Genomic DNA, 24,620 nt, shown 5'->3' on the forward strand with positions numbered 1-24,620 from the left:
GACTCAGACGCAGCAGATAGTGAGCTGATGTCATGGTAGACTGTGTGGATTCCCTGGTCCCTAATCCCACTTCCATTGGTAACTGTTCTCTCCTATTCAACCAGCCCCTGACTGTTGCAGGAAGCTGAAGTCTAATTTTTTAGCAAAAAATTTCCAGAAGTACACACCAAGTAAAGCAGAGGCCTGGGGAGATTCAGCTACAACCCCTTATTCTAGAACTATCAGCTCCCTTCCTTAGCAGCATGCATATTCATAACCTCAGCCCCCATTGGGAGGCACTGAGGTTTGACAGTGAGTGTTCTTTGAAGAAACTAAACAAACCTAAAGGAAAAAACCTGCATATATTTCATTTGGGAAACCACCATTGAAAAAGATATCACTTGCACAAGAACCTGCTAGTATATCTATTTGTCACCAATCTCTGCCCCAATAGACATATGAAACTTTCCAGGAGGTTGTTCTGGTGTTTTGTATTTAAATATGAAAAGACAAACAAGGAGAACAGTCTCTAATATGAAAGAACAATCAAACAAAGCAAAATCAGGAAGAAAATGAGCTTGTGAAAGGAATCCCAAGAAGTTAGAGCTAAATCAGGGAATAGAAGAAAACTTGCAAATATTATATTTAATATTCCCATGGAGACAGAATAAGATATTGGTATCCTTGAAGCAAGAATAGACTATAACAGAATAAGAAAAGATGAATAAGAGTAGAAAAAAAAATTCTTGGATGTCAAAAATATATACATTGTGGCTCTGTGCAGTGGCACACACTTGTAATCCCAGCAGCTAGGGAGGCCGAGGCAGGATGATTGTGAGTTCAAAGCCAGCCTCAACTACTTAGCGAGGCCCTAAGCAACTCAATGAGACCTTATCTCTAAATAAAATATAAAAAAGGGCTGGGGATATGCTCAGTGGTTAAGCACCCCTAGGTTCAATCTCTGGTGCCAAAAATATATATATATACATATGTGTACACACACACACACACACACACACACACACACATAGCAGATGCTCTTGCTTCCTATCCAGTAACCACTGCTACTCCCCACATTTCTCAGCCTCCACTGCAGAGACTACTTATGCCATTACCTTGATTTCCTGAAGAAATGAGCATTTGACATAGTAAAGGAAAACCTGGTGAGAATCTTCCCAGAAGGAATGAAAAATAAACGATGGCAGGAAATTCCTCTCTTTTTGACTCTTGGAATTGTAGCAATCTTTGTGGGACATTGAAAAGATGAGTATAAGGACTCAGCTAATTACTGAGATGGCAGAGAGAAAAGAAGGGTAGAATCTGGGTCCTCAATGGCACCACAACCAAGAAACCATAAGGAACAGGAACACATAACTATATGCCATGGGGCATAAGGCATGCAGGCTGCCAGGGAAGGTCTGAAGTTTAGTTAGAAGAGACAGCCTTGTCCGGAAAGAGGAGAGGATGCTATTGGAGGTTCTATTGAGTACAAATCTGCATAATCCATTCCCTTCACTGGTTGTTAACCCTATGGTCAGGCCCTGTTCTAGGTGCCAAGAATACAGGACTGAGCAAAGCAAATTCCTTGCCATTCTGGACCTTCTCTTCTAGATTAAGCAGACAGGAAATTGAAAATAAAACAGGAAAATATGAAAAAATGCCAAATAGTAAAACAATAATAGGGAGAAAAATAAAGCTGGGTCAGAGAAATAGGGTGGGCTGGAGAGAGTCAGGAAGGTAGTCTCTAATTATGGATCATTTGAAGAAGAGACTGGAAGGAAAGAGGGAGTAAACCAGGTAGATAGGGAAAGTCAGTTACAGGAAGAGGAAATGACAAGTGAAACGGTCCCTGGGTAGGAATGTGCTTGGCACCGTTGAAGAAAAGCAAAGGCAGCCCAAGAATAATAAGTCAGAAATTAATAGACGATACAGAGAAGTAATGGGGGCCTTTTGCTCTGAATAAGTGGGAAGACTAGAGTTCTGAGCAGAACAGCAAGATCTGCCTTGTGCTTTAAAGAATTAGTCTGTCCATTGTGTTGAGAATAGAGCAAAGCCAACGAAAGTAGAAAAGCAGGGAGACATTTGGAAGGTTAGTGCAGCAATGGTATGAGAGACAGCTTGAACCAGCACAGTTACAGAGGGACTGGTGAGAAATGCTGGCTTCTGTATCTGTCTAAGAGGTAAAGACAAGCCACCATCCAGATTTACTGATGAATTTGGACTGGTAGATATTAACATGACTCAAAGACTTTTGACCTGAGCAAGAGTATCAAGTAAATTGTCATTAACTAAAATGGGGATGAGGGTAGAGAGAGGAGAGTTGGAAGAGGAAACCAGGAGTTCGGTTTTAGACATCTAAGTGAACGGGCATCTGGATACACCTGTCTGGAGTTCAGGGAAGAAGCTGAAGGTGAAATTATTAGTTTAAAAATGAGAAGTGTACAGAAGGGGTTTAAAGTCATGATAAAGAATGGTTCACCCCAAGCCTGAAGGTAGATGGAGAGAGTTGTAAGGACTGAGGGTGGAGCAGCCGAAGATTTAGGAACTGAGAGGAAAATAATGAAACCAAGTAAAGAACTCTGAGAAGGAAGTGGCCAAGGATTCATGTCTTGGAAGGCAAGTGGAGGAAAAGCCAGTCCCCCAACAGATGCAGTTGATAGATCTAACAAAAAGACTGAAAACAGACCATCATATTTAGCAAAGTGGAACTTGGTGACATTGGTAAAGGCTCAGTAATGTGTTCACAGAGCACCTAATCTAGACAACCGGTCATAGGACGTGGAGTGAAACATTGAAAATAATCCCTTGCCTAGAAGGCATATGCAATTCTTTGTGTGAGCATATGTGGTGCTGGGGATGGAACCCAGGGCCTTGTGCATGTGTGGCAAGCACTCTACCAACTGAGCTATGTTCCCAGCCCAGGCATATGTAATTCTAACCTCATTGCCAGGCTGATAGAAGCCCACTGTGGAATGGGTTATTAAAAGGAAAATAGGAAGCTATGTTCTTGCCACTTACACTGAGCTGACATGCTCTTTGAATCTTTTATTTATTGAGAAGCATGGTAACAGAGCTAGATAAGCCATTTCCCTAATCAAATGTTGTCAGAAGTCTTGGAAAGGCAAGCATAATAAAAAAGCAACACAAAAGCCATAAGTACAGTCTTCATAATAAAGATGCATCTGGTACAAATTCCATTATCATATAAATTTTGGATGCCAAGTTACTGAACCTTTTTGAATCTTAGTGTTCTCATCTGTAAAATAAGGCTAATCATGCGTTATCTCATGAAAAGTCTTCTTATTGAGCAATAAATTGGGTAGCATATAGGGAGCCTTAGTATTGTCTCTTCCAAACACGAGATCAATAAATAGCAGCTATTTATCATTGTTGTTATTATTATTATATCTTATTTTGGCCTAAAGTAGAGGCTACTTGCTTTGATGCAGCCAAGAGGAAGCATCTGTTGACATGAACTCGATAGGAGAAGGGATTGGCTAGAGCTGCCGTTTTAATAGAATTCTTTGGAAGGCATTTATTATGGCCTGGACCTTGTAAGAAGCAGAGCAACTCTCAAGGTCATATTTTCTTGATATATTCCAAAATAAATTGCACTGACTTCTCTTAAACTTTGCTTTTTAATCCAGACTGAAACATGTGTAAGGTTAAGATAATACTACACCCCTGGGATGTTGGGAGTGAACACCTTGCTACTTAAGAATGTTGGCAGGCCGAGAAGTATGTGTTTGTGAGGCACTGAAAGGCCGTAAGCTCACCTTTGATCTGTGTTCACATTCCCACTCTCATATACTCTCACTTTAGAGCCTGTGTCTGCACGGGTGTTGGTTTTACTCTCAGTGATTCACAAAATAGAAATCAGATAGCAAATACCTAAGAAAAAAATTTTTTTTGAAAATGCATTATGACTTTCTATATTCACAGTGACTCAGACCAAACTGGAATATTTCTAGTGGAAATAAAATATTTCTACTCTTGAATAAAATATTTGGAAATTTAGCAAATGGGTTCTGTGTCCTAGAACAATGTTTACTTGTTTTAATTATGACTTTGTTTTCTTGTTTAAATACATAACTTTGAGTTCTGATTCTACAGTTTATTTTTTTCCTATCTGATTTGAAAGTTTATAATCTTGGAGCACTTCAGCCAAGAGATTCATAGGGCAGTATGGTATTTGGATTTCAGGTTTTTACATTATAGTGCATGCTCATTCAATTTATCAACTTTAAAAAATTCAAACAAAATGGACATTTCCCAGAAGTTAAGTAATTTCTCCAGAGACAACATAAAATTTCATAAGTCGTTGAATTTAAAAATCTAACCTGATTTAAATTAAAAATACACGGTTCTATTTCTCCACATGGGATCCAAAGAAATATTTGTTTGTGCATCTTGAATCCACAGATGCCTTGTGCTTCCTGCCCTTCGTGTGAGTTCTAGTTCCTAAATTGCAGATAAATAGATTCCAAAACCTGCCTTAAGAAGCGTTGTGCTAAATGGCATTATCCTTATTAGCATTTGATATATAAATTGAATGAAAATATATTCTAATAGAGCCTTTGTAAATCTTAGACTGACCAGAAAGGGTCTTTTCCGGCAAAAATGACAACCCCTAAACGCTCAGATAAGAGAGATTATGCCCAACTTGATTCTAACTCCTCTGTATGTCATGATCATACTAGAATTTTACTTAACCAACTATCTGGGCATAAAGAATTATTCCACTTGGATCTAAAATAGGGTAAAGTGTTTGGAGTCACAGTTAACAAGCATATCAGTGATTACATTCAACACATAACTTTATTACAATTGAAAACTGAATAATTAATCATCTCATAAACCTAATAATTACACATACTGTCATGTAAAGGATCAAGCTAAGAGGAACAATAAGAACACCAAGATTGCTTAACGTTATTTCCTGACAGTATTAAACATTCCTCTTAAACTAACTTTGAACCCACAAGAGGAGGTTAACTCCTGGCTTATCTCTATTTCAGCATAGAGTTCCTTTACTGTGATTCTGCTTTGAAAATGGGGAAGCCCTAGGAAAGTCAGTGTTTTCTCCATAAAATGGCTGACATTTCAAGGGTAAATGGGGTTAGATCTTTTTGATGCTGTATTTGACATCCTTCATCTTTTACTTAATGAAAAGAATGCCTTATACTCTGGCCAAGTCTGATTTCAAAACATTATCAATGGAATTTTCACTATTTGTATAATCACCTGTAACTTTCCACACAGTAAAGTTTTCCAGAGGAAGAAGGACGTGATCTGATTTATGGTTTGAAGGCTAGGATGGAGGGGCAAGGGCAGAACCAGGAGGACCAGAGGAGAGGTTGCTGCAGACTCTGGAGACATTTTATAGTAGACCCAGAAGGATGGGAGGGGAGGTGAAAGAGAATGACAGGCATCCAGGATGACATCCAAATTTGAAGCTTAGGTACCAATTGGGAGGAAATATTTGCAAAACATATATCTGATAAAGGTCACTTTTGTAGATATGTAGCATTCTTACAACTCACTAAATAGAAGACAAAGAATCTATTTTTTAAACATTGGCAAATGGTTTGAACAGGTACTTTACCCAAAGGGATATAAGAATGGCTAATGAGAACATGGGAAAATTCTCAATAATCATTAATCATCAGGGAAACATAAAATCACGAGATACCACTTCGCATTCACTAGGATGCCAATGACCAAGAAGTCATCCAATTAAAAATAAAGAGGTCAAGTAGTAACCATCGTTGGGGAGGAAGTGGAGAAGTCGGAACCCTCATACACTGCTGGTGGGAATGTACAACAGTTCAGCCACCTTGAAAAACTCTTAGACAGTTTCTTATAAAGTAAATCTATACTTACCATATAACTCACAACCCTACTCCTAGGTATTTTTATCCAAATGAAAACTTTTTTTTTTTTTACACGAAGGCTGGTGTGTGAACAAATCTTCATAGCAATTTTATTCATAAGAAATCAAAATAGAAGCATTGCAGATGTCCACAAACTGTTGAAGGGATAAACAAACCATGGGATGTCCATGAATACACTACAGTCAACAATAAAAAGGAATGAGCTACATGCAAAATGTGATACCTGCAGCAGTGTGGGTGAATCTCCAATGCTCTATGCTGACTAAAAGATCCAGACTTGAAAGGCTACATACTGTATGACTCTGATTAAATTAAACTTAAAAAAAAAAAAACGAAGAAAAGTCATAGCAGAACGTACAACACTGTTTGCCAGAGGTGACAAGTGGAGAGGAAGGAAACACAGGTACAAAAGAGCTCTTTGTGGTGACAGGAACATGCTGTCATGATTTATGGTGACAGATACATGACTGTATGTATTTGTCATAGTTCATTGAATTATATACCAAAATTGGTATCTGAAAATTATACTTCAGAAGAATTGATTTTTTTCCAAGTAATTATAAATATTACTGTATCTTTTATGTTGAGGTCAGCATATTTTAATTAGGATTTGATGAATGCATAGATGGACAGTGTTTAGGCAATGTTGAAAAATATTCCCTAACTCTCTAGGCATCTTGCTTCTCAATGTAAGATGGAAATCACAGTTCCTGTTGAGAGAGAGATTTTTTTAAAAAAATCTGAAAAATCAAGTATAAAAACTATGTTTGTAAATTATGCTGAATTTTTATTGCCTGTGGTTCAGCTGTTATTTAATGGAATCCAATGGTGGTTTAATTTGTAAAGAATCCTTTTGTAGTCAAAGTGGGCTTACATGATTTTGTAGACTTGCATTTTTATATATTGTATTAGGTTATATGAAAATTGGATGGATTTATAAGTACCCATTCCTAAAGGGAGAAAAATGTTCTTTCTCATACTTGGAGGTTTTTAATTGATTCACATTCAACTAACATTGATGATGGTTTTTTACAGAGATCATACCCTGTGTTTTCATGTACATTGTCTTAATGTCCTAGCAACTTTAAGATAGGGATAATTACTTTCATTATACACCCATTGAATTAAAAAATCTATGAGTTATGTGCTGATTTGCTTATGGTCACTCAACTTGTAAAATGAAAGATAAGCTTTAGGTTTCCTGCTTTAAATACAATCTTCTTTCCTCAATCAAAGCCACCTTCTCCCCCGAGTCCTTAAAATACGTAAGTTGTCAGGAATGATTATTCTTCATCTGCTTCATGGATTCCTAGCTTCTACCATTGCTCAGCATATTGGACAAGCTCATGTGTTTCTTTGGACTATATCTGCATATGAGTCCATAGTAAGGTCTGGCTATGGGCACTAAGAAAGGCCCTTGTACTGCTAAATTAGACCCTCACCTAATTTCATTGAGGTACTAAGGGCTTCATGGACTTAGACTAGAAAATGAGGTATTATATAAACAAACAGATATTTTTCAATATACGAGATAAAATATATAATAAAAACATTTTAAATCTAAATTTATTTCCAAGTGTAGCATATTCATCTTTCACTATTAAAAGAAAGGATTTTTTTGGCCTTTACAAATCTATAAATATTAAGAAGAAATATGTGCAATATTTTAAAATTTATCTATTTAAGTAACATTTGCTGGAAGTCTTGGCATCTGTTTCTGCTAGATCTTATGAATTTTGGGGGAAAATGAGTCATACTCCATCAGATGGACTCAGCCTTGTATCAAGAGAAGCTAAAGTATAAACAAATGAATCTTGAATCCAGAGGTGATGGATAATAGATATTTTATAATCTAAAAAGGCAGCTGTGTCCCAGGTACCTATTAAAAGTCTTCTGATGTCTCTTTCTAAGCTTTGAGGTAGATTTTTGTTTGTTTGTTTGTTTCCTGGTGCTGGTTGAACCTCAAGTCTTGCTCATGGTAGGCAGGTAGATGTTCTTCTCCCCACTTAACATATAAGGTATGTTGAATGCCTTGTTCAGGGTTGATCACTTCAGGGTGGGAATTTTATTGAAGTGGCCACCCTCTTTCCTGCATACACACCCCTGCCAGAGATATTCTGTTTTTTTTTAAAGGTAGTTGGAATCAAAGGGGCCATTTGGAAGAAGGGTATTTTCCAATGTTTGTCTCCTGCTTCCACATCCAATCTCAGTTACCAGGGACAGAGTGCAAATAGGTCTTAGGTCTAGTGAGATGCACAGTAACACATGGAAGATTCTAGTGCTCAATCCCTCTAACTCTGGATATGCCCAAAATCCTCCAGGGAAGAGGGAGACTAGACACTTAGCTACTTGATAATATAGTTCTTTTTGACTGAGATTATGAAAAACATCAAAATATGTAAAGAAACATTGTTTGCAATAAACTATTGCCTTAAAATACTATATGGTAGTCCACCAGTTCTTTAAACAAAACAAAAACCAAACAGAGTATATTCAATCAAATGCAATTCAACAAAATGAATTGAGGGTCTCTATGTGGCATGGTATGGCATGGTAGGGTACAAGAGCATGATGTAGCTCTAGGCCTCAGGGGATTTCACTGTGGATGTTGCAATACTCAGTGAAACTTTATTATAAAAGGCCCTATTCAACATTTATTTTAAATATCTTGGACCACATCCTAGAAAGCAGTGTTGCCCTCAAGTAAAATTTTCCCACATTTAATGTTCCAAACACTTGATTGCTAGAAAACTCTATAAAGAAATTTTTCTGAAAATCAAACTCTTAGGACAAAGGTCATGACATTTTGTTGTCTGGCTCCAGAATGAAATAGTCTTTTATTCTGTGTTCTCTATTTATGCTGGTTAGAATACTTCACTTTGAAATGACTTTGGTTGTGGTTTTTAAATAAAAAAAGGATAGAAAAAGAAAGAAAACAACCACTCCAAATATTTTTTTATTATTATTACATATTGCATTTGAAAGAATATGACTTCTTCAGTAGTATTGGTGAAACTACCTGGGATATTCTGAACTCAAGTGAAGGGTCATAACTTCAAAATGGTCATGCTGCTATTTTAACAGAAATTATTTCCTTTGAGGAATTGCCCTTAAAGTGACTTAAGATGGAGACTCTTATCCTGCAGAAATGCTAACTCGTTCAAGCTCATGATCTCTCAGTCCCCATTTCTTAAGTAGTTTTCCATTTTTATACTAATCTACATTGCCCCATTTTTCTGTAGTGTGTTCATGTGACTTTTATATTCAGAGAAGTAAAACATAAGCTGCTTTAAATCCCAAATGGATATAACCTATATCCTAAGTGGATAGAGCCTCTATTCTGGACATACATGGAGAAATGAACTAGCGACAAAACTGAGAAGAGGGCCAAGACCTTCTGACATCTTGTCCCTTCCTTGGCTTCTGTGGCAGATTCTATCCTGCCTTTTGGAATCAGAGCCTGCAATACCCAGATGGGAGTGAGCAGCTTATAAGGTCTCAAACCAGCTCTCACTTGAGGAAAACCTCTTGCACATGGCCTTTGTGGCCAGAGTTGCTCTGTGAAATGAGTGCTTATAACAATCTCCTTTTAATTTCTTTGATAAATAAAGACATTTATTAAGTTCCAATTAGCTGACCTCTTAGTATGCTACAGATATACAGCAAATAATTAAAGCCTTTTGTGTTCCTTCTGTGGGTTCTATATTCTGTCCATATATCAAGAGAGGCATTCTCTATGTTCTATGTGGTAAGACATTCATTTATTCCCTCAAGTCATTTGTTCCGGGTGCCAGCATACTCCATCTGTGTTTGAGAGTGTGTGTTATGTAAAAATTCAAAGTTTCTGTAATTCTTAAGATTTCTTAATATTCATCATGTCAGGATCTTTGTAAGACGGGTGGACCTGGCCTCACTTGACTTCAGAGAATACCTCTTAGTAACAATGTAATCAGAACTATTAATGAAATCTATAAGCAAAGCATGGGAGCAGATGGGGTCCGGAAGGCTCTCCCAGCTGAGTTATGAACATCATTGAAGAAGTCAGTTGGTAGGGGTCTTCATGCCACCAAGAGGAGATGAGAAATTAGAGCTGAGAAAGCAACATCCACAGCCACACACAGCATCATAGGGACATGAAGAAGCCTAAATCTGGAACGGATGGAGTGCTCTATGCATGGGATATACCAGGAAGCCAATCTACAAAGATGAGCCTGGTGTGCCTCTGAGGAGTTGACCTTGACCCTCTGGGTCCAGAGAATGGGAGAACATGGAATGATTTTCAGCAAGTAATTGATACAGCCTGTTTGTGTTGTAGAAGGTCATTCTGAGGGTATGTGGGCCTTTGGAGGCAGAAGCATTCAGGGAGGGAAGGGCCAGTGACGAGTCTATTGGAAAGGTCCAGGCAAGATGTAAAGAGGGTCTGAACTAAGGCAAAGATGGAAGGACAGTAGACAGAAACAACAGGCTTAGCTTGAGACTTTGAAAATATTTTGAGGCCAGTTGGACAAATAACAATCTTTATGGACCATAAGTTTCTTGCCTATAAAATGGGTATAATAACACTTACTTTAAAAAAGTTATAACAGGATGAAATGAGATCCAGGCATTCTTACATCCTTCAGATCTCTTGTTAAATGTCACCATATTAGAGAGTATCTAAAATAGTATCCTCTATCCTTTGTCCCTCTTATCCTCTGTTATTTTCTTAATGTAATTTATTACTGAAAATATGTTGTTTATTCATATACATATTGCCTGTCTTCTTATCTCAAATATAAGGTACTTGAAAATACTATATCACTTTGTTCACTAAAGTATCCCCAGAACCTAAGAGTGTCTAGCCATAGGAGTACACTATACATATTTTTGAATGAATAAATAATTAACCTAAAGTGCCAGACGCAAGTTCTGTCATTGTTTCTGTGTATCTATGTATCTATCCATCTATCTATGTGTGTGTTTCTATCTATTATCTATCCATCCATTTGATCAAAGCACTTAGTAGGACTAATTGGGACTAATTTATTAACTATTTATTATTTCGGCACCATTTAAGTGATTTATGTGGACTTTCTAATTTTTCTCAGACTATTACGAAATAGGTTATCAATAATTACTAACACCATTATATGGCTAAGTTAATAGATGACTGATTTGATATGGTAGATAAAAGGGAATTTTATGACTCAGGGTTTCTGGCTAAGTCATCTGACAGCCGATGAGCCATTGCTGAGATAAGGAATACAGGAGAGAGAAACCTCCAGCAAGAAAGCAGTCACCCTTACACATACGCATATGCATATGGAGATTCCCAGTGGGCCATTAAGAAGCCAAACCTTCTTAATGGTGGACCTATCTTGGCAATAGATGAAAATAAAACAAGGAGTCACGAGCATATAGATAGAAACCGGTAATATGCAGGAGATGGACTAAACAATGGGAAACTGGGTTGAGGTGGAGGATAGGACTTGGGGTAATGTCCATGGTGGCAGGTTGAGGATGAGGAACCCACATCAGAAAGAATCAGTTGTGTAGGTAAAGAACCAAGTAAGGGGTGGTCTCTGTGAATCATGGTTTAGTCTTTTCTGGGTACTTCTGGGATGGCTAGAGGTCCCTAGAATTTCAGATGTATTCTGGAATGTTCCTAGAAGAAAGGCTCCAGACTGTTAAGTCAGAGAAGCAGAATCCAAGAGGTGGCATAGAAGGTGACCAATACCATAAGCCTGAAGTGTCCATAGCCTTCCATGAAGCTGCCTGGCATGTTCTCATGTCACAGTTAGTGGCCTGCCTGCCTCAAAACCTTGTAGGAGCCCTTTGGTATCACATGCTCTTTGCGTGTGTGTTTGTGTGTGTGTGTGTGTATGTGTGTGTGGTGCTGGGATGGAACCCAGGGCCTCAAGAATGCTAGGCAAGTACTCTACCACTGAACTGCATCCCCAACCTTTTGGTGGAAAATCATAGTTGGTTATATAAACATCTATGGGGAGAGACATCTCAATGAAGGTCTATGGTAGCGTGACCTATTCCCAGAAGTGGATTCTTCCCAGGGCTGGGGTATTACTTAGTGGTAGAACATTTGCTCAGCATGCAGGAGGCCCTGGGTTCCATCCCTAACACAGCAAACAACAACAACAAAAGTGGGTACTTCCCCAGACTAGCTTTTGTTAACTTCGAAAACGCTAAGGAAACTCTTAGAGCTGCAGATTTCTAACCAAAGAGACTCTTGATGGTGTAAATTTGAAGCCCACTCAGGATATGGAGACAACCTCCTTTATTCCTATCAGATAAGCTTTATCAAATTGAGGCATCTCTGTTAAATCTCAGAACTTTACAGTTTATTTAATCCAAAGACTAAAAGTTACAGTTTACAATATAGAAAGACTAGTACAAGGTCAGTGAAAAATAAATGGTACATTTTTCTCAGCAACCTTCGTCAGAGGTGGCCCCATGCAGAGCATCACACTGCTGACATGAGGAAGCACAGAATGGAAAGAATATTAAACCAGGAAAATCAGTTCCTATTCTTGCTTCTGCCAAAACCAATCCTGTGAATTTTCTAGGCTTTATGTTCTTTCAGGAGTTCCTTTTTTAGTAAACATTATAGGATGATTGCATTAAAATTAAAACTCGTCAAGAACTAAGATTGTGCCTGTTACTCACTTCCTATTGTTTACATAACCTTTGTATTGACATGTGACATGCATATCAAAAAGTAACCAAATCAAAGAAATGTACAGCTCAATAAATTTTTTACCAAGTGAACCCACTTCCTCTGGAGCACCTAGGAAAATTTAACAAATGGTATGCTACCAACTATTTGCTTTATTAGTCTTCAACTTATAAAACATGCTTAATTAGTTACTAAGTATGGGAGAATGATCCAATTCTCTTTTCCCACAACAATCTCTATATCTGTTATTCTGTTTATAGGAGAAAATTTGTGCCAAATAATCTACTCCACCTTTTATAGCCTTCTTAAAATCAACAGATATTTATTGAAAGAGTAAATGAATGAATATCGTAGCCAACAATTATGTCAGTACCAAGAGAGTGAGGGAGAAAGAACTCAGCTACTCTTGTTAGTATACATTGTTTGCTTTTGCTCATAAGAATTGATTCTTTGTCCCTTGTCACTTGTGGTGAGAGAAGAAAGATTTCTGTGCATCAATGTCTTTCTCTTTGGTCTAAGCGTGAAGGAAAATGTAAAAGTCAACTTCCTCTGGAACACCTAGGAAAAATCTCCTTTCCTAAAATAGACAATGTGCACTGGATTGGAACTGATAAGGTGTAGATTCTAGACTTGGACAGAAGTTCATCGGGCCTTTTATCTATAAAAGGACAGAACTGGACAATTGCTAGAATTCATTCCTGATCTAAGGTTGCAACAGACATTCATTTTTTTTTTTATCAGGATGACCTACTGGAGTTAACGGTGCAGTCTGTGGCCATGGAGCAGATAAAAATAAACTGGGGCGCCACAATAGTGAGCTGTTGGCATCGGTCCACAGCTCTATTAGTTGGCCAATCAAGCCAGGCAGGCATTAATGCCTAACTAGAATGTGAATTGTTGCTTTCCAAAAGAGCAATTTAAAGATTAAGGAAAAAAAAATTCCTGGGCAATCTCTGTCCTTCTCCCATCCAGCTAAACTGGCAGCTTTGATGAGTAATCCATCTATTGCTCTAAGCCACCAAGCCTTGTTCTTTCACCCCTTCACTGCAGCAGTTTTCATTGCTAATAGTAATGCCAGCTGTGCAGGGAGGGGATCTAACTGAACACAGCCCTCTTCACAGCTCCCAGCCACCTCCTAACAACCCAATTCATAGACAGATGTTGAGGGCAATTGTAGTGAGATTGTAATGAAATTCTGGGGCTTTGGCCCTTGTGGGTGGGTATCTGTAACAAGTCACCCTGTCTTTAGTCCATCTGTTGGGGAGTTGGATACTCATATGTATCTGGGTTGAGAAATTCACTGCAAATGCAGAGTGATGAAACATTAACATTAATTCGATGCCTGACCAGTACAACATGTGAAAAATTAAAAATGAAGTTGTGCTGTTTGGGCTTTAAAAAATATATATTCGTTTTAGTGAAGTGAGGCCTTAGTAGTCATTTCTTCTTAAAAGCAACTTTCCATCTATAACTTCTATTTTCATTCCATGATGACAACATGTGTTTCCATGCCTACTCAATTTCTTTTACTCTTCTAATTGCTGACATTATGCCAACCAAGAAACACCCATTAAGTTTCTTTCTTACATGGTTGCAGGTTCCCTCTTTCTGACTGATTTGATCTTACCCTGCATGGCCATTCAAGAAACAAGAAGCAAGAGCCTGGCATGGCACTTGAGCAATAGAAACATTTTATTTTTAATTTTTTTGTAGTTGTAGATTAACAGAACGCCTTTATTTTATTTGTTTATTTTTATGTGGTGCTGAGGATCGAACTCAGTGCCTCATGCATGCTAGGCAAGAACTCTGCCACTGAGCTACAGCCCCAGCCCAATAGACAAATTTTAACTGTGGCCTGTGATACATAGATTCATAAAGAAACCAAGATATAATGTTCTGTTAAATTGTGATGCTATCTGAGGCATAGAATTCTGAAGAATTTTAGAAAATTAGGCATATTTCTAATAGTCGACTTTGATTTCTGAGTTATCATTCCTTTGAACTTGGTTAGTGTGAGTTACAACCTTCATATAAAAAACTGAAAACTCTAATTTCAAACACCTGTTAGTGACAAGTTGCTATGAAATAATTTCCTTTCTGGAAAATGCAGTCTCTTTTTAAAATATTTTTTTTAGTTATACATGGACACAATATCTTTATTTTGTTTATTTTTATTTTTATGTGGTGCTGAGGATCAAACCCAGTGCCTCATATGTATGAGGCAAGCCCTCTGCCACTGAGCCATAGCCCCAGCCTTTAAATGGAGTCTTTATGCCAAGACTTTATATTTATATGAAATATTCATCCTGAGTCATTGTAAACAGCTCTTAATCTAGATATTTGTTATTTTTTAATTCTAAAAATAACAATGTATAAAATGTAGGAACTAAAATTCACATGAACTGGCTTCCAAATATTACTATATTGATAAGTGACTTGGTTTGTATGATTTTTTTATTCAGTGAATGAATTTGATGAGAACATAAAAAAGAATAAAGAACTACTCATGCCAGAGTTTTTTGGTTTTGTTTTGTTTTAAATATCATCTTTTTTATTGTTGTTTATTTTTTATGTGGTGATGGGGATTGAACTTAGGGCCTCATGAATGCTAGGAAGATGCTTTACCACTGAGCTATCTCCCCAGCTCTTGATTTTGTTTTTTATCAAGTTATTCTCACAAAATTAGTTGGCAAATTCCTTCTATTTCTGTCTCCACTCAAGATTCTAGAAGGGTCTGAGGTGTTCCCTTTCCATTAAATTGCATGAGTTCAAGGGCAACTTTTGGGGCTGCAAAAGTTGATGTGAAAAATTCAGATGCAAGAATTCCAAGTTGCCTAGGTTATATAATCAGCAGCCACAGAGCCACAGGCTTTGTGTGGCCTTTTTATTTCCTCTCAGCTCTGTAAACCACACATCCCCAGGAGAGTGGCCCTGAGTACCCACACTAGTGCAATGTTCTGTTTCTCACCATCTGCCCTGTGTTCATTTAGGTGTTCACCAGAATTTGTATTTGGAAGAAAATTTCTGGAGAGATAAATACTTCTCTTCACTGAACAATATGGGAAATGGTATCCAATAAAGGAGCGGGGTTTCATAAAGGAGAGTTAGGTTGCATTAGTAAATTAGGTGAGCTGTGGAAGTCTACCTATGGATCAGCAGGATAGAGTGACTTAAAGTGTTTCTAATTGATTTTTAACCGGTTTCTAACTAGCAGTCCCTACATATCTATTACTTTCTTCCTAAATGAAATCTGAGTTCATTTAAATCCACTTTCTACCAACTTCCTAAATCCCCAATACCAGTAGAGTCTACAGATGCCCATGTCGATAATAAAGAAAATCTACAAAAAAAGAGCATTATTGTGCAATTCAAAAGACTTCCTGCAACATTGTCAGCTATTCTGTAACTGAATTAGGGCATTGTATTATTGTGGTAATATGTTTAAAATGACCATCATTTGTCATAGTCATCTGTCTCTATTGTCTTGAAAATGTGGATTTTAGAGAGTTATGTTGTATTTTCTCTTTCTAAAACACATGGTTCAAATAGGGTGTCTCTAATGATAGCACAATATAGTCCACTTTCTGGTTAGTTTGAATTCAGTATATATTCAAAATGCTCTGTTAGATTTTAATCTGATAGATAAGTGTTTCTTCTAGCCAGTTCTTACCACCTAGGTTTTGTGGAGGATATTATCTTCTGTCAGGAGTAACAGCTCATTCTGCCTGGCCCCACACAAACAGCATGGCTGCTAACGGTCATGTACAGCTCCAAAAGTATAATCCCAACCCATTTTATCATAGATCACTTCCTAACCACATGGTCATAAAGGAATTCCTTTGCTTGCTCTAAAGGAAAACGGAGTTGTTCTTTAACCTCACAAGAAGACTGAGTCAAACTATTGTGGAAAGTTGACAAATGCTATTGTCAACTAAAGTTGTGGCAGACACAGATTGACTTCCTGGGTCCCAACAATTTCCATAATGGACCCGACCATGTGACCCGCTAGAACACAGCAGTTGATAAAAGGGTAGTTGGTCCTTTGTTCTAAGTACTCTGTTTAGCAGCCTAATATTTGTTAAGACTGCCATAACAAAATACCATAGACTGGGTGGTTTATGAACAACAGAAATTTATTTCTCACTGTTCTTGAGGTGAGGTACCGGGCATGGTTGGATTCTCGTGAGAGCTTTTTATGAATTGTAGATGCCTTCATTACCTTCTAGCAACCCTATCTCCTTATTGTGTCACATTGGGGATTAGGATTTCAGCATATGAATTTTAGGAGAAAAAATATTCAGTCTGCAACCATATCCAATACAAGATTGGCTAATCATTATAGCTCACAGTTACCAATGATTGGTCCAAGGTGTAGGCATATGATACAAGTCAGACCAATCAAGTCTTAGAATTTTTCACACTGAAGTTTAGAATGAGAAAGCCTTTCCTCCTGGTTAGAATGTGAGTTTGGAAATGGAGTAGAAGCAGAGAAAAAAGAAGAGTTGTCTGCATCCCTGTTTCTAGAGTGTCCCTGTCGCTCAAACTATCTGGCATCCTGCCTTCCTAAGCTTGGTTGTTCAACTCTTCCTTTTAATCAATCATCTTTCCATTTAAAGTAGTTTAAATGAGAATCCTATCACATGTACCCGAGAAAATCCTAAGTTAGACACATATCAAAAAGAGTACTTTACAATATCATTTTCAATGACTAGTAAGCATTCCCTTATTTGCATATATTTACAGATTTTTTTCAGTATTTACTCCCATATATTTAGACTGCTTAAAATCTTCTTGCATCTTAAGTAATGCTGTGATAAAAATCCTTATTCATAATGTTGGGCACATTTATTAAACTTGCTCCTAAAGCCAAAAATGTAATGAAAGTTTTTGATACATTATCACCAGATTTCCCTGCAAAACATTCGTATTTAATGTGTATTTCCAACAGTCAGTTTGGAAAAGTGTTTGTTTTTCATGTTGTCACCACCTCCAGATATTATCACTCTATTTCTTTAATTTGTTTCTCAATTTTACAGGCAGAAAGTGCCAACTCATTGGGGTTTTTTGTTATTTTTTAGTTTGCACTTCTTGGGAAAAAGAGGTCATTCTTACAGAGAAGCCCTGGATTTCCATCAAGTTCTAGAGTGTCATGTTATCATTTCACTGAATGCCTCGATTGCTGACTGACTCACTCTATCAAAATGCTAACAGGGTTTCCTGCCATCAAGGAGTTTTCTCAAAACATCACATTGCCTAATTTTGATCCAAAGTACTAACAGCCTTCTTCATTCTGATGGGAGGGGGGGGGTAAAATGCTATCAAGAAAACATCCTAAGAAATAAGAGCAGGTAACAGGAGTATTTTTGCTTTATTTTGCTTGGCTGGTGGGGGATTGAAAAGCCCTTTAACCTTCTCCAAGGAGGAGACTTTCTTTTAACTTGCAGGGTTCTCACTTTTATTTATTTATCTTAATGCCTACAGTAGTTTGTCCTTTTGTTGTGTGTTTGCAATGACTTGGATTCCACAGGACACATTTTGACACTCTTTCCCTTTCTGATGGGTCTTCAGTGCTGGACTACCTAGTGCGTCTCATGAAGGTGTGAATGACCCTGTCTTTCCTCTGTGGTGGTTTCAAATAGGCACATTTGCTTTTTCTCCCCCCCCCACTGGGAACGGACTAAAACTAGCATGACAACGTCAGAAGATGGTCTTTATGAACTCTGGGATTCTCAGGAGGAGGCTTTGAGCAAAGGCAGGCCACTTTTCGTAATTAAAGACTTCAGAGCACCTGCTATTGAATTCCAGACTCCTGTTTTCCAGGACTTGGGTGTATTTATGTGATATGAGCATAATGTGACAATGTAACAAGGGTCAGGGTCAGTGGAGGCTGGAGAATTTTCACTGTGTCATTGCAGGGAAAGAAAGAAAGGGGAAGAACTACTTTTATTTTTAGATTAAATATGTGTTGCATAACTTGAAGTGGCCTGAAAACTATGTGAGAACTTTTTTTATATAACAGGTTCATACTAAATTATTATTGTGATGAGTTTTAAAATTGCATTATAATATTGATTTTCATCTTTTAATCAGCTCCCTCCCCTACCCCACCTTCCGCCCTCTCTCTCTCCCCTCCTCCCAGGATTTTAGGTTTCCTTTCACTTTTATTCCAGAACTGGACTATTTCCCTAAGCTTACACCAGGCCTCCTGTGCACTACCTCCCACATACTCTGACTCAAACATAGGAAACTACTTTATTTATTTGCATAAGAAAGTTTAAAAATTCCCAGAAGAAAGAAAAAAAAAACCCTACAGAGATATAGAAGTATCGTGGCTCATAGGATACAGGTTTCCAGTTTAAATTTGATGCAAGGCATAACTTCCCTAGACCTTAGTTTTCACACTTATATGAGAGAGGAACAGACTTTTTGCTAGGGCACATGAGGTTTTATGATTTTAGAAGACTTACCTTGTATAACAAGTAAGCCCCTCTCTGTTTATTTCAAACCCAGAGGAAGCCAGACCCCAAGTCCTATTCAGCTCACGAACCACAAGCATTTCGCCTTCTCTTTCTGAATTTTAACCTGATCCTCCTCCAGCTCATCACTACCATTTTCTGATGCCCATCCAGGGCCAGGCTGTATTTGAGGCTCAGAAGAGTTAATGTGCCCAAGGCATGCAGTATATAAGTAGCACAACCTGGTTGAACCCAAGTTGTCAAGCTCCAAAGCCACAGTCTTCACACTACACGGTGTCTCCTACAAGGCTGATGGTTTTTAAACTTCTTTCAGCACTGAAACCTTTTAAGTGACATTTTTCATAAAACCTCAAAATGAGGCATCTCTGGATACAGCCAAGTAGGAACCCAGTGTTGGCCACTTTGCCTCATCCACAAGCCTGGATTGATCCCAAGGTGCTTTCATAGAACCCTGAACAGCATGAAGTAGAAAACACACACACTGCATATGACCGTGACAGAGCAAACCCACCTTGCCTCCTATGGGGAGTCTCTGGGTAAAGGTTAAGTAGTCAGTGTCCTCGGAGGCAGAGTTGCAAGAGCATGACTCACAGCGTAAGCTTCCAACAGCCAAAGACTAGCAGAGCTGCCCTATTTTAATCCTTCCTCTGAGGGCCACAGAAATGTTATCAGGAGGCAGGCAGCTTTGTTTTTCCTCTGTCTTGCCCTATGGTATTTCCAATAGACATGATAAGTTAGGAGCCTGTGGGGGTCAGTTTTTGACCACGGACCGTTGCCAAGTTGATTAGAATTGATTGAATCACTTGCCTAAAGTTGAACATAATGGTCAATCATGAGGACTTTGCTATGTGGGAGGCCTAGGTTCACATTCCGGTTCTATCATTTATTTAATCAATTAAATAAAATCCATCACCATGAAGGTTAGGTTAGTTATTATTCGTAGTAGCATTATTATAATTAATGAAACTTATATTCTTCTAGTTATAAGATTGGGGTTATAGCTCAGTGATAGAGCGCTTGCCTCGCACATGTGAGGCCCTGGGTTAGATCCTCCGCACCACATAAAAATAAATAAAGTAAATATATTGTGTCCATCTTTAAAAAAACTTTAAAAAAATGAAAGAAAGAAAATGAAAAGAATCAGTGTTTTCAAAGACTTTATTAATATATATTACTATTTACTAAGACATGGGCCCATAAAACTTTTTTTTGTTGTTGTTAAGTTTGGATAGTTTCCTTCTGAATTGTTTGAATTTTAAGTGAGTTTTCTTTCTCCAATATGTACACAGTTAATCCACCCAAATTCTGATCCTATAGCTATCTGTCTTTTTAACAGACATCTGACTGAAAGAGAAATGGAAGTAATAGTGTATCAATGTTAGTCCCTTAATTGTGGCAAAATGTACCACAGTCATGTAAGACTGTTTTAAGTAGAGAAAACTGGGGAGGGGTTTACAGCAACCCTTTGTACTAACATTGATTCTTTTCTCTAAGTTTAAAACTGTTTTCAAATTAAAAATTTGTTTTAAAAAAGAGATTTATGAGAAGAATCATTTATGTGTAATTATCATTTCTGAAGCTCTTCATTCCTTTAAGCATATCCATAATTTCCTTCTGCTTTGGTTTTCCTTCTGCCTGAGATTTTTTTCCTATAACATTTTTTTGTAGTGCCTATTTATTGGTGATGAATTACTTCAGCTTTTGTCTGAAATGTTCTTTATTTCACCTTCAGTTGCGAACAGTATCTTTGCTATGTAAATACTTCTGGGTTGGCGATCTTCTTTTCAGTACTTTAAATGTGTTGCTTCACTACCTTGTCACTTGTATTATTTTTAGCCAAAAGTCTACTGTCGTGGATTTTATGGATTGACATAGTTTTCTTCACGTGACTTGTCCTTGGGCTCCATTGATCTTCTTGGATCTGTAGATTTATACTTGTCATCAAATTTGGAAATTTTATAGCCATTTTTTCTTCTGATAGTTTTCTTCACCCCTTCCCTTTCCCAGGAATTCTCATTATACATTGGGCCACATCTTGAAGTTATCCCACAGCTCACTGAAGATCTTTTTTTATTTTTTAACATTCTTTTTCTCTGTGTGTTCCATTTTGCTGGTTCTATTTCTCTTCTCTGGCTCACGAATCATTTCTTCTGCAGTGTCTAGTCTGCAATGAATCCTCTCCAGTTGTATTCCTTTGCTTTTCCTGCATGACCAATCTCCACAAACTGAATGTATTAAGACAAAAAATTTTTATTATGTCACAGTTTTCATGAGACAGAAATCTGGCATAGTGGAGCCGGGGCCTCTGCTCAGGGTCTCCCAAGGCTGAACTCAAGGTTGTCAGCTGGTTGCATCCAAACAAATTCAATTAGGGAACATATCTGCTACAAAGGTCCTTCCGGTTGTTGGCTGAATTCATTTTCCTGAGGTCATGTGACTGAGGTCCCTGTTTATTTTTGACTGTCAGCCTTGGGCCTGCCCACCATTCCTGTCACATTCCTGTCACATGGCAGTTCCCGATGTGGTTGTTTGAACACTCAGAATACAATTCTAATAACTGTTTTAGTGTCCTTGTCTTCTAATTCCAACAACTGGGTCAGTTCTGGATCAGTTACGATGGGATGGATTGATTCCTCTCCTCATTTTCTTACCTCTGTATGCCTGGTAATCATTCACTGGACATCAAACATTGTGAATTGTATTTTGATGTGGAGTGAATTTTTAAAATCATGTTTAATTGTGCTAAAAAGAAACCCAGGCAACATAAAATTTAACATTGTAACTGTTTTTCATTACATAATTTAATCATGTTGAGGGTATTCATGTGGTTGTGCAACAGATCTCTAGAATTTTTTCACCTTGCAATACTGGAACTCTATCCACTGAATAGCAATTCTCCATTTCCCTCTCTTCAGAGTTCCAAGAAACTACAATCTTCTTTTTTGTTTCTCTAAGTTTACCCACCTCAGATAATGTATATAAGTATCTTTTTGTGATTGGCTTATTTCACTAAGCATAATGTCCTCAGAGTTCATCCTTGTGACGTGTGACAGGATTTCCTTCTTTGTTAAGGTTGAATAATATTCCTAATATTCCATTATAGGCATTTGTCCCATTTTGTTTATCTGTTCATCCATTGATAGATATTTGAGTTCCCTCTTTGACTATTATGAATAATGGGTGGGTGGGCAGATACCTCTTTGACATCCTGCTTTCAGATCTTTTGGAAAGATACCCAGAAATAGGATTTCTGGATAATATGATAGAGTATTTTTATTGTTGAGGAACCTCCCTTCTGTTTTCCACAAAGGCTGCAGCATTTTACATGACCTCCAATAGTGCACAGGCATTCTATTTCTCTGCATCCATTATCAACATTTGTTATTTTTCTGTTTTTTTTCTTTTCCACTTTTTAAAAAAGTAGCCATCTTAATGGGCATGAGGTGATATCTTGTGGGGGTTTTGTCTGTTTTTTTTTGTACCAGGGATTGAACTCAGGAGCACTGAACCACATCCCCAGTCCTTTTTTGTATTTTTATTTAAAGACAGGTCCCACTGAGTTGCTTAGGGCCTCACTAATTTACAGAGACTGGCTTTGAGCTTGCCATCCTCCTTACTCAGCCTCCCGAGCTACTGGAATTAAAGGTGTGGGCCACCGTGCCCAGCTATCTTGTGGTTTTTGATTTGCAGTTCTTTAATAATGAGTGAGGATGAGCATATTTTCATATGCATTTTGACAGATACATATTGTCTTATTCCTATAAATATTTTTGAACCTTGTTTAGGTTGCAGTTAAGTTACTTGGAAGTAATTTGATGCTTTTAGATTTTGCTTCTTTGATTTGTTAGGTGGGTCCTTAGCATATCCTCTCTCTAGGGCATATTCTTCTTCCTTACTGGGGCAAGACCTTCCAGAGTACTGTACTCATGGGAAGAAGCATTATTCTGGGGCCTGTTTGTATCAAGTCCTGTTTCTTCCAATCCTTTGGGGGCTGGGGTGTTCTTTCCTAGGCTTCATTTCCTCATATGCATCAGCCAGTCTGCTGAGCACTTTGCTGAATTCTCTTTCTGGTCAGCTCTCTCCTCTCTGGTACTGCGTCCTCCAAATTCCAGCCATCTTGATTCTCCTGGACGCTCAGCTCTGTCTCCTCCACACAGATAATCTGTGGGAACTGCCTGGGTTCTCCTTCCCTATGTTGTGGCCTGAAAGCTCTATGAAGACAATAAGCTGGAGTAATCAAGAGGCCACTCATTTCCGTTTCTCAAAAATTGCTGTCAATTGTTGCCTGTCTCATAGATTTCTATTTTTCTTGTTTTGGGAGGAAAGAGGGTAAATCTGTTTTTTGTTATTCTATCTTGGCAAGTAGCAGAAGTCACAGGGACTTATCCAAAGTATAATGAAATGCTCAAACTACAACAATAGTAAAGTTTTTTTTCTTCAAATGTTTTGAAATGAGAAAATATGAGCTGAAGATATAGCTCAGAGGTAGAGCACCTGCCTAACATACATGAGGCCTTGGGTTCATCACCCAGCATTGCAAAGTAAATTAATTGATGATTTAATTTAAAGACAAGCTTCCAATCAGGAAGTAGTTTCACAAATCCCATTATGTTAAGGATATCATTGAATTTTAGAGGAAATGAATTTTACATAATCAAAGGAAGATCATATAAGAGTGAACACCTGAAATTCTAAAATTCAGTGTCATCTTTCATGTAGCATTAACCTTTGGCCTTTGTTATCAGTCAGTAAATACAAAATTGGATCCATTTATGGGCATGCCCAAACTACACTGATTTTGGTTGAACTTTTCCCACCTTCCCAATCAAACAGTGATTCTCAGGGTCCTCAAATGGGTCCTCACATGTGTGAGCTGCAGTTACCACCAAATACCTGCCACCTTCTCTACCAGTCCCCACTGCAGCTCCCGCTTTCTATGTTTCTGCCTGAGGAGTCTCATCTGGGTCATTTGTGAAATCTTTGCTTGACAGTGCCTATTGTTGTGACCACGTCTGTGACAAGAATTCTTGCAAAGCTGCCAGTCCTCTGACACGAGGGCAGAGCTGGGTTTCCCACAAAAGCAAGGGGCCCCAAATTGTCCTGAACATACTGAACATACCTTATTTCTGGTTTTAATCTCTCAATTTTTTTTTTTTGGTACCGTGGAGTGAATCCAGGGGCACTTAATCACAGAACTACATCCCCAGCACCCCCCCCAACCTTTTTTTTTTTTAATTTTGAGACAGGATCTCACTAAGTTGCTTAGGGTCTCACTAAGTTACTGAAGAAGACCTCAAACTTGGGATCCTCCTACCTCAGCCCCCTGAGTCCCTGGGATTACAGGTGGATCAAGGTGGATCACAGGTATGTGCCACCGCACCTGGCAATCTCTCTCAAAATCTTCCAGTCTCTGATGAAAGTAGCTCAATCAGTTTATTGTAAAAGGAGACAGCACAAAAGGAGTCTATAGGTCCCTTTATCCTCCGTTCTCTCTTCCCAGCCACTCCTGACTCAATTAAACTTCTCCTTCCCTCTATATAAAACGAAGGACCTTGTGCTCATCAGCCAATGACAACACATATTTGATAGGGGCAGAAGGCA

The 24,620-nt window shown here is 38.1% G+C and overlaps 2 protein-coding genes across 5 annotated transcripts in view; one reads left to right on the forward strand and one right to left on the reverse strand.

Annotated features, from left to right (window-relative positions):
• The window catches only part of Thnsl1 (threonine synthase like 1), a 186,254-nt gene that overhangs the window by 96,002 nt on the left and 65,632 nt on the right, over nucleotides 1-24,620 (reverse strand). The window contains exon 1 of one of the 2 annotated variants that reach the window (XM_048812679.1): nucleotides 19,531-19,646. The exons of the other annotated variant lie outside the window; for it this stretch is intronic. The gene's annotated coding sequence lies outside the window, so the exon portion shown is untranslated. Of the gene's footprint in view, nucleotides 1-19,530; nucleotides 19,647-24,620 lie in introns of those variants that run through there. 2 annotated transcript variants of the gene reach the window in all.
• The window catches only part of Prtfdc1 (phosphoribosyl transferase domain containing 1), an 87,668-nt gene that overhangs the window by 32,396 nt on the left and 30,652 nt on the right, over nucleotides 1-24,620 (forward strand). The gene's annotated exons all lie outside the window — the stretch shown is intronic.

This window comes from Marmota marmota, unplaced genomic scaffold (genome assembly GCF_001458135.2).
Source record: "Marmota marmota marmota unplaced genomic scaffold, marMar, whole genome shotgun sequence".
NCBI classification, from domain to species: domain Eukaryota; kingdom Metazoa; phylum Chordata; class Mammalia; order Rodentia; family Sciuridae; genus Marmota; species Marmota marmota.